The 10,322-nt window shown below is 48.3% G+C and overlaps 1 pseudogene; it reads left to right on the forward strand.

The window, feature by feature from the left end:
* Positions 1-8,448: 8,448 nt before the first annotated feature.
* LOC117078750 lies at positions 8,449-9,199 on the forward strand (annotated as a pseudogene).
* Positions 9,200-10,322: the final 1,123 nt, after the last annotated feature.

Consider the following 10,322-nt stretch of genomic DNA (forward strand, 5'->3'; position numbering starts at 1 on the left):
GTTGTTGGGGGAAAACTTCAACCGCTGACATTTGATCACAGAAGTATCCTGTTGGGTGTAAACAGAGAGAAAAGAAGTCTATTTTTTCCTTTACATAAGTACAATAATCTCTATTTTACAGTTTTAAAAACTGAGGACCAGAAATGCCAGCAGGCAGCCCAAGGTAGCAGAGCTTGTACATGGCAGAGCCAGAAGCAGAGTCAAGTCTTTTTAACACCAAGTGTCTGGCTGTTTGTTCTGTTAGGTAGTCAAGAATGGCTTACAGGATCAGTGGAAGGCAACTTGTCAGTAGAGTGATAAATGCTAACAAGGGATGCCAGATGTTTTAAGAATTTATGCCAAACCTTTTCAGGCAGATGTTCCCAGTTCCACTCAGTTTCATCTCTACCTTTTCTGGCATCTGGAGTAATAAGGAATTTTGCCATCACATGGCCCCTGAAAACAAGCTAAACCCTGCTAACTCACCTCCTGATTTTTGTATCTCAACTTCAATAAATCTATGGCCAAAATGTTGGAAGGAAAGCGAGCCCTCTAAATATATTAAAAAATCTTTTTTCTTTTTTTTTTTTTTTTGAGATGGAGTCTCACTCTGTCACCCAGGCTGGAGTGCAGTGGCGCGACCTTGGTTCACTGGAAACTCTGCCTCCCGAGTTCAAGTGATTCTCTTGCCTCAGCCTCCTGAGTAGCTGGGATTACAGGCACGTGCCACCATAACTGGCTAGTTTTTGTATTTTTAGTAGAGATGGGGGGTTTCACCATGTTGGTCAGGCTGCTCTTGAACTCCTGACCTTATGATCCGCCCGCCTCGGCCTCCCAAAGTGCTGGGATTACAGGTGTGAGCCACCATGCCTGGCCGAAGAATCTTATATTTAATGGTGTCTTCATGTTTTATGCTGCTATAACAGAATATCTCAGACTGGGTAATTTATAAAGAATAGAGATTTATTTCTGGAGGCTGGGAAGTCCAAGGTTGAGGTTCCCAAATCTGTTGAGGGCCTTCTTGTGGTGTCTACTACGGCTGAAGCTCTAAAAGCAAGAGAGTAAGGTAAGGAGGCGAAGTGGTGTGGGGAGAGGGAGAAGGGGAGAAGGGAAGGGGGCTGGACTCATCCTTTCATCAGGAACCTGCTTCCACAGTAACAAACCCACTCCCTCAATAACAGCATTAATCTATTCATAAGATCTCTACCTAATCATCTCTTAAAGTTTCCACCTTTCAACACTGTTGGATTGGAGATTAAATTCAATTTCATTTTTCTTTTTTCTTTTTCTTTTTCTTTGAGACAGAGTCTGACTCTGTTGCCCAGGCTGGAGTGCAGTGTCACAATCTTGGCTCACTGCAACCTCCGCCTCCTGGGTTCAAGCGATTCTCCTGCCTCAGCCTCCCGAGTAGCTGGGACTACAGGCACGCACCACCACACCCAGCTAATTTTTGTATCTTTAGTAGAGACGGGGTTTCACCATATTGGTCAGGCTGGTCTTGAGCTCCTGACCTCGTGATTTGCCCACCTCGGCCTCCCAAAGTGCTGGGATTACAGGCATGAGCCACCGTGTCCGGCCAATTAAATTTCTAACACATGATCTTTGGGGGACACATCCAAGCCACAGCAAATTGCTCTTTGGAAAAAGTTTTGTGAAGAGAAGCAGCCTCTAATTTATTTTTAAATATGACATGCTAGCTTCAGTGAGGCTCGCCTGTGTTCCTGAGTGTGAGTTTATGCACAACAGGCTAGCTTTAGTGAGGTACACTTATATCCCCTTGACCCTCAGTCCTGGTTCCAACTGCTAGGTTAGGAGCCAAGGCTCTTCCTGCTGAACAGTTGCTGTGGGTCAAGCAGAATGATGTTCCCAGGCCAAAAAGCCTCGGCTGAATTCTCAGGCAAAGAGGAGAGAGGCAGAAATCCTCAACAAAATACTAGCAAACTGAAGTCAACAACACATCAAAAAGATCATTCATTATGACCAAGTGGAATTTATCTCAGGGATGCAAGGATGGTTCAACATACGCAAAGGAATCACTATGACGCATCATATCAACAGAATGAAAGACAAAAACCATATGACCATTTCAATTGATACTGAAAAAGCATTTGGTAAAATTCAGTGTCCTTTCATGATTTAAAAAAAAAAAGAATCCTCAAAAAACTGGGCATAGAAGGAACATACCTCAACACAATAAAAGCCATATATGACGGACCCACAGCTAGTATCATACTGAACGAGGGAAATCTGAAAGGCTTTCTTCTGAGATCTGGAACACAACAAGAATGCCTACTTTCGCCACTGTGATTCAACATAGTACTGGAAGTCCTAGCTAGAGCAACCAGACAAGAGAAAAAAATAAACGACATCAAATTGGAAAGGAAGAAGTCAAATTATCCTTGTTTGCAGATGAAATGATGTTATATTTGGAAAAACCCAAAGAATCCAGCAAAAAAATATCTGAACTGATAAATTCAGTCAAGTTTTAGGATACAAAATTCAGCATACAAAGATCAGTAACATTTGTATATACCAACAGTGAACAATATGAAAAAGAAATCAAGAAAGTGATCCCACTTACAATAGCTGCAAATAAAATAATATACCCAGAATTAAACTTAACCAAAGAAATGAAAGATCTCTACAATGAAAGCTATAAAACACTGATGCAAGAAATTGGAGAAGACAGGCTGGGTGCAGTGGCTCATGTCTGCAATCCCAGCACTTTGGAGGCCGAGGTGGGTGGATCACCTGAGGTCAGGAGTTCGAGATTAGCATGGGCAACATGGTAAAACCCTGTCTCTACTAAAAATACAAATCTAGCCGGGTGTGGTGGTACATGCCTGTAATCCCAGCTAATCTGGAGGCTGAGGTAGGAGAATTGCTTGAACCTGGGAGGCAGAGGATGTGGTGAGCCGAGATTGCACCACTGTACTCCAGTCTGGGCAACAAGAGTAAATCTGCATCTCACCAAAACAACAACAACAACAACAAAAAGAAATTGGAGAGGACACCAAAAAATGGAAGGATATTCCATGTTCATGGATTGGAAGAATCAATATTGTTAAAATGTCCATACTATCCAAAGCAATCTATAGATCCAATGCAATCCCTATCAAAATACCAATGATGGCTGGGTGCAGTGACTCACAACTGTAATCCCAGCACTTTGGGAGGCCAAGGCAAGTGGATCACTTGAGCCAAGGAATTCGAGACCAGCCTGGGCAACATGGCACAACTCCATCTCTACAAGAAATACCAAAATTAGTCAGGCATGTAGCACACACCTGTAGTGCCAGTATTTGGGAGGCTGAGATGGGAGGATCACTTAAGCCTGGGAGATGGAGGTTGCACTGAGCCAAGGTCATGCCGCTGCACTCCAGCTTGAGTGACAGAGCAAGACTTCTGTCTCAAAACAAAACAAAACCACAAGAAAAAAATCAGTGACATTCTTCACAGAAATAGAAAAAATAATCCTAAAATTTATATGGAACCACAAAAGACCCAGAAGAGCTAAAGTCATCACAAGCAAAAAGAATAAAACTGGAGGAATCACATTACTTGACTTCAAATTATACTACAGAGCTATAGTAACCAAAATAGGCACAGAACCAGCAGAAAAATAAACACATACACCAATGGAACAGAATGGAGAATCCAGAAACAAATCCATACACCTACGGTGAACTCATTTTTTATAAAAGTGCCAAGAACATACATTGGGGAAAGGACAGTCTCTTCAATAAATGGTGCTGGGAAAACAATATCCACATGCAGAAGAATGAAACTGGCCCCTACCTCACCATATATAAAAATCAAATCAAAATGGAATAAATACTTAAATCTAAGACCTCAAACTATGAAACTACTAAAGGAAAACAGTGGGGCAACTCTCCAGGACATTGGTCTGGGCAAAGATTTCCTGAGCAAATACCCCAAAAGCACAGGCAAACAAAGGGAAAATGGATAAATGAGATCACATCAAGTTAAAAAGCTTCTGCATAGCAAACACAATAATCAACAAAGTGAAGATACAACCCACAGAATGGAAGAAAATATCTGCAAACTACCCATCTGACAAGAAATTAATAATCAAAATATATAAGTAGCTCAAACAACTCAACAGGAAAAAATATCTTATAATCCAATTTTTAAAATGCGGAAAATATCTGAATAAAAGTTTCTGAAGAGAGGACATACAAATGGCAAACAGATATATAAAAAGGTGCTCAACATCATTGACCATCAGAGAAATGCAAATCAAAACTACAATGAGTTGTCATCTCAATCCAGTTAAAATGGTTTTTTTCAAAAGATGGGGCAATAATTAATGCTGGCGAAGATGTGGAGAAAAGGGAGCCCTCATACACTTTTGGTAGGAATGAAAACTAATATAGCCACTATGGAGAACAGCATGGAAGTTCCTCAAAAAACTAAGAATAGAACTACCATATGATCCAGCAATTCCACTGCTAGGTATATCGAAAGAGATATCTGCACTCTTATGTTTAAAATTCACAACAGCCAAGATGTGGAAGCAACCTAAATGTCCACCAATAGATGTATGGATAAAGAAAATGTGGTACATTATGGGCCAGGCACGGTGGCTCACACCTGTAATCCCAGCACTTTGGGAGGCCAAGGTGGGTGGATCACAAGGTCAGGAGTTCAAGATGAGCCTGGCCAAGATGGTGAAACCTCATCTCTACTAAAAATACAAAAATTAGCTGGGCATGGTGGCAGGCACCTCTAATCCCAGCTACTTGGAAGGCTGAGGCAGGAGAATCGCTTGAACCAGCTGGGCGGAGGTTGCAGTGAGCCAAGATCTCACCATTGCACTGCAGCCTGGGTGACAAGGGCAAAATTCTGTCTCAAAAAAACAAAAACCAAAAAACCAGCCTGGGCAACAGAGTGAGACTCTGTCTCCAAAAAAAAGAAGAAAAGAAAAGAAAAGAAAAAGTGGTACATATAGACAATGGAGTACTATTTAGCCATAAAAAAGAATTTTCAATGACATCGATGGAACTGGAGAACATTATGTTAAGTAAAACAAGCCAGGCACAGAAAGACAAGTTTCACATGTTCTCACTAATTTTGGGGAGCTAAAAATTAAAACAAATTACCTGCAAGGTGGCTCACTCCTGTAATCCTAGCACTTTGGGAGGCCGAGGCAGACAGATCACCTGAGGTCAGGAGTTCAAGACCAGTCAGGCCAGCATGGTGAACCCTGTCTCTACTAATAATACAAAAATTACCTAGGTGTGGTGGCACATGCCTGTAATCCCAGCTACTCAGGAGGCTGAGGCAGGAGAATCCCTTGAACCCAGGGGCAGAGGTTGCAGTGAGCCAAGATTGTGTCACTGCACTCTAGCCCAGGCAACAGAGCAAGACTCTGTCTCCGAAAAAAAAAAAAAAAAAGATTAAAACAATTGAACTCATGAAGACAGATAGTAGAAGAGTAGAAGGATGGTTACCAGAAGGGTAGGTGGGCCAGGGAAAGGGGAGTGAGGATGGTTAATGGATACAAAAATGTAGTTACACAGAAAGAATAAAATCTAGTATTTGATAGTATTTGATAGCACAACACAATGACTACAGTCAATAATAATTTATCATACATATACAAATAACTAAAAGAAGGCCAGATGTGGTGGCTCACACCTGTAATCCCAGCACTTTGGGAGGCCATGGCAGGCAGATCGCTTGAGGTTAGGAGTTTGAGATCAGCCTGGCCAACATGTGGAAACCCTATCTCTACTAAAAGTATGGAAAATGGGAGACTGAAGCTGGCAGATCACAAGGTCAAGAGATCAGGAACATCCTGGCCAACATGGTGAAACCTGTCTCTACTAAAAATAAAAATAAAAAAGTTAGCTGGGCGTGGTGGTGCACACCTGTAGCCCCAGCTAGTCAGGAGGCTGAGGCAGGAAAATTACTTAAACCCAGAAGACAGAGGCTGCAGTGAGACAAGATCATGCCACTGCACTCCAGCCTCGGCGACAGAGTGAGACTCTGTCTCAAACAAAACAAAACAAACAAAAACTACTAAAAGAGTAAGACTGGAATATTTGTAACACAGAACGGATAAATGCTTGAGGTGAGGAATACTCCACTTACCCTGATATGATTATTATGCATTGTATGTTTATACCAAAATAGCTCATGTACCCCATAAATATACCCACCTGCTATGTACCCATAAATTTTAAAAAATCTAGAAAATGATCAGATCTAAAATCTAAGCTAATTTATATTTGAATTAAGAAAAATTATTTTTCCTTAAAAAAAAAATGCAGATAGGGTCAAAACCCAAGATGAGGCTTTCTTGGAAACAGAGACAGCACACAGGAAGCCCCATCAGACACAAAGGAAGCCTATGAGGCCAAACGTGGGGGCAGAAGAGAGCAGAGCAGACAGCTCATTTGCTTCCCTGGGAGTTCCACTAAGGAGTGGCAAGGATGAAGTGCTTGCCTCCCAGTGGGCCGCTGGGTGGAGAGGAAAGCTGAATACAGCAAAGCCTCTCAAAGCAGGCAAAGTGTAGTAAAGGCTGTAGTGGAAGTGCCAAGGGTCAAGTGAACTCAGAGAGAAAAGCTTCATGAAGGTGGCAGTCGAGCTGGGCCCAAGCCAAAAGCATAAGTAATCAGAATTAGAAACAGTGGAGGAGTCAATTCTTACTAAGACAGTTTGGGTTCTCAGCCTGAAGGAAAATGTGGAAGTTGGAGGTTGTGGAGTTTGTGGTTTAAGCCACACCCCCCTCCCACACCTTGACCTTAGCTCCCAGGATACTCGTCCCCCACTGGGCCAGGCCACGGACTTCCGAAGGGCAACCACATAGAGCACAGGACCTTCCACCACTCACACTTTCCAAACCTATCCCTGGCCACTATTTCTTCCCTCTGATGTCACAGGGCTCTGCATCTTGTCCTACCTCAGCAAAATTAGACCTCTTGGTTTCCTAAGAGCTGTCATTTTTAACTCTTTTCTGCAGGCGCCTGGAGCACAGGGCTTCCCAGAAGTCTGATTCAATGCTATTTTGAGCTGGGTTAGATTGGCAGAAACGAACCACCCACCCTTGGAAAAGTCACACTTGGGAAAAGGCTGCCCCAGCAGAGGTGGACTGGGAGCTCTTTCTCAGCATGAGTTTGAATGGGGGTCATATGGAGCAAGGAGACGCTCACATGGTTCCTGCAAAGCTGTGTTGACAAACAGCTGGGGACAGATCCAGACCGGTTCTGTTCACCCAGCTGTTATGCCGCTTCTGCCTGCAAGATGAGACAGACACCTCCCCTCCCCAGGCTGGCATCATTTATTGAGCCATGGCTTTAGAAAGGACAAGTTTAAATCCCAGAAAGAGGCTGAGCATGAATTCCAGCTGGAGGCCCATCAATGACAGCCCTGTCTTGCTATCCTGGGGGGCATGGCATGGGTGGGCCGGGTGTGATGGGGTGGAGGGAAGGAAATCCAAGCACCTGTGGATGCTTGCTGCCTTACTCTGTCCTCCTGGCTCTACCTCACCCTTCCTTCCTCCCTGAGGTGATCAGGGAAATCTGCGGGGTTAAAGAAGCTTCCAGAAGCCACTTAGTCCCCTGCAGGTAGATGCTTTTTTAAGGGTCTCCTGCTCACTTTGAGCATTCTAGAACCACAGATGCAGCCTCTCAGAGTGGTTACTGAGCACCAATCCAGGGACAGACCATAGCGCCCAGCCTTGTTACAGCGAGGAAGGTGACACTCAGTGGACTGGGGCTCTTGAATTCCTTTACTCTCGGACATACATCCTTCCAACCCCATCCCACGATGGTGACAGGGTCTGTGATCAAGGCAGGGGGTCAGGTTAGGTCAGTGCAGTTCTTCAAGTAGGACCCCAAGCAGGTAGCACCAGTCCCCAAGAGTAGGGCTCAGCCAGAGTTGCTCCCATCAAAGGGAACTGGGTGGGGTCCTGTTATCCAAACACAAATGTCTTCTGGGACCCTGGGACCCAGGGTGTCCAAAGGTGGTTCTTTTCCTCCCTCAGAAACTTGGCCCAGGGCCTTTCCCAGCAAGTGCCTCCCCCTTCTCCCGCCCTCGGGTTCCTTTCCCAGGCCACCCTGGGGAGGGCCCAGCCACCCACTCAGTGAGGGCTTCAGCACGTGGCTGGGGGCGGGCGGGGCGGGTTTCCTCTCCGCCCCGGCAGCTCTGCAGAGGGTGGTTTTCGCCCTCTCTTCTTCCCCATCCCCCGTGACTTCTTGTAAAAGGCTCCGGCGCCCCCACCCACCTCCGCCCTCCCGCGGCTGCCAGACCTGTGCCTGCCCCCGCCTCCCCCGGAGGCCGCGCTCTCTCCCCGCCTCTGGCAGCCGGCTCCGCTTCGGAAACTGTTGACTCAGAGGGTGGCCGGGCGGCCAGCGTCTGATGTCAGCCTGGAGCGGGGCCAGGGAGTGCAGGGCGGGCGGCGCTGGGAGCGAGGGAGAAAGGGTGCGGGGCGCGGGGCGGGGCGGGGCCGGGCCGGGTGGGCGCCCGCGGCAGGCGTGGGGGCTGCACTCGGCGCTCCCGGCTGCGCGCTCGGCCTCGGCGGCGGCCCGGGCGCCCGTGACTCAGGGTGCGTCACCAGAGCAGATGCCTGGGGCGGTTGGAGGCTCCCGGGCTCCCGCTGACTCATCAGAAAGCCCTGCTGCGCGGCCCGGGGGGCGGGGGGACGTGGGGGACCGCGGGGAGCGGCCGGGTAGACGGCGGCCGAGGTCGTTTGAGGCGCGCAGAGCCGGAAAACCCCACGGAGACGGCTGCGCGGGGGCGGGGCGATCGGCACCGACCAGGTCACCTGCAGCGCGGGCTGACGGCTGGCGACTGAAGGAGGGAGCAAGTCTCCCACCCCCAGCAGCCGGCGGCGGCTTCCGAAGCCTGCCCCCTTCCACTGCCAAGCAGCGCCCCGCGGGCCCCCAGCCAGCGAGCCCGGAGCGCCCCCGCCCCGTGTCGCTCGCGCTGCGTTATCGGGAGAAGGCGGTTCCTGGGTACCAGCGCGGGCCTCGGTGACACCCGAGGTCGCTGGGGACTTCCTCCTCCCCTTAAGACTCTGGGTCTGTCAGTGGGAAGAGCTTTCATTTCCCAACCCACTCTATGCCGACCCTCTCCGGGGGAGGCTCCAGTGGCACTGTAGACACCACGTGCTGGGTAAAAAGGCCTGGTCCCAGCGCTTCCCTGTCACTGACTGCTAACCACAAGGCCCCGTGGCACTCAGGAAATGCGGAAGGGGGGCTGGAGAACTATCAGGAAGGGGTGTGGGCAGAGAGGAGGCTTCCACCCTGTCCTGGAACAGGGACACAGTCCATGGCATTCAAGAGAGGTGGGAGGCTCCTCTGTGCACGGTGCCTTCCGCCCCCGGGACAGGTGGAGGAAGGGATTTGACCGTTCCTCACCCTGTCTGCATTTATACTCTGGGCACACCTTGGGCAGTGCGGCAGGAGGGCGCTGTGGAGTACAGGCACATGCAGAAGCCGTGGCGAGGGCTTCCTGGTGGAGCTGGCAGTAGGGCAGGGACCTTGAAGAGGAATGATTTGAACAGATCGGAAAAGACATTCCAGACAGAAACAAATGCCTGAAACCCAAACCGAGAAGCAGGAAAGAGCAGATTGCGTTCTGGAAATGGCAGGAAGTCCAGTTTGACTAGAAGACCTGAGGCTCAGAGGCGCATCACAGCCCAAATGCAGACCACAGAGGCAGACACAGTGGCCCAGGAGGACCGAGGACCTGGAGTCACGGGGTTCCGCCCGCTGTCCCCGGGGAACCGAGTCATGCCAGTTCCCAGACAGATGAATTCCTTCCAAGAATTCCACAGTCCTGCTCAGTCCCAGCCGCCAAGCCTCCTGGCCTTGGATGGCTGCTAATGCAGATCCTCTTTCGTCCAGATTTCAAATATTTTTCCTATCCTGTCCTTTGATCACTAACGTTTATGTTGAGCTACATCAGCATCCCTCAATCCTGACAGCACTCTGGAATTATCTAGGGGTGCTTTAAAAAACAAAACTACTGATGCATTACCCTCCTCCAGGAAATCTGATTTTATTGGTCTGGGGTGGGGTCCAGGCATCAGCAGACTTTTAATGAGCAGTTAGAGAGGAGAACCACTGACGGAGATGGTCACCAGGGAGTGTCCAGGTCAGATCGCCACAGAAGAGCGCAGCCTCCTGGCCTTCAGACCCAACTGGGACAAACCCCAAGAACAACCTTGGCAGACCTCCAGGGGCAGCTGAACTCCCTGAGGCTGGATGTTGCAGTCTCTCCCAGGCATCCACTCTGCAGCCGAGGCCAAAGTTTCCAATGGGAAGGGAGGGTGAGGCTTCCATTTGTTTCCCAAGAGCCAGCTGACCTTTGAA

This window comes from Trachypithecus francoisi, unplaced genomic scaffold (assembly GCF_009764315.1).
Source record: "Trachypithecus francoisi isolate TF-2019V2 unplaced genomic scaffold, Tfra_2.0 Lachesis_group7, whole genome shotgun sequence".
Classification (NCBI taxonomy): domain Eukaryota; kingdom Metazoa; phylum Chordata; class Mammalia; order Primates; family Cercopithecidae; genus Trachypithecus; species Trachypithecus francoisi.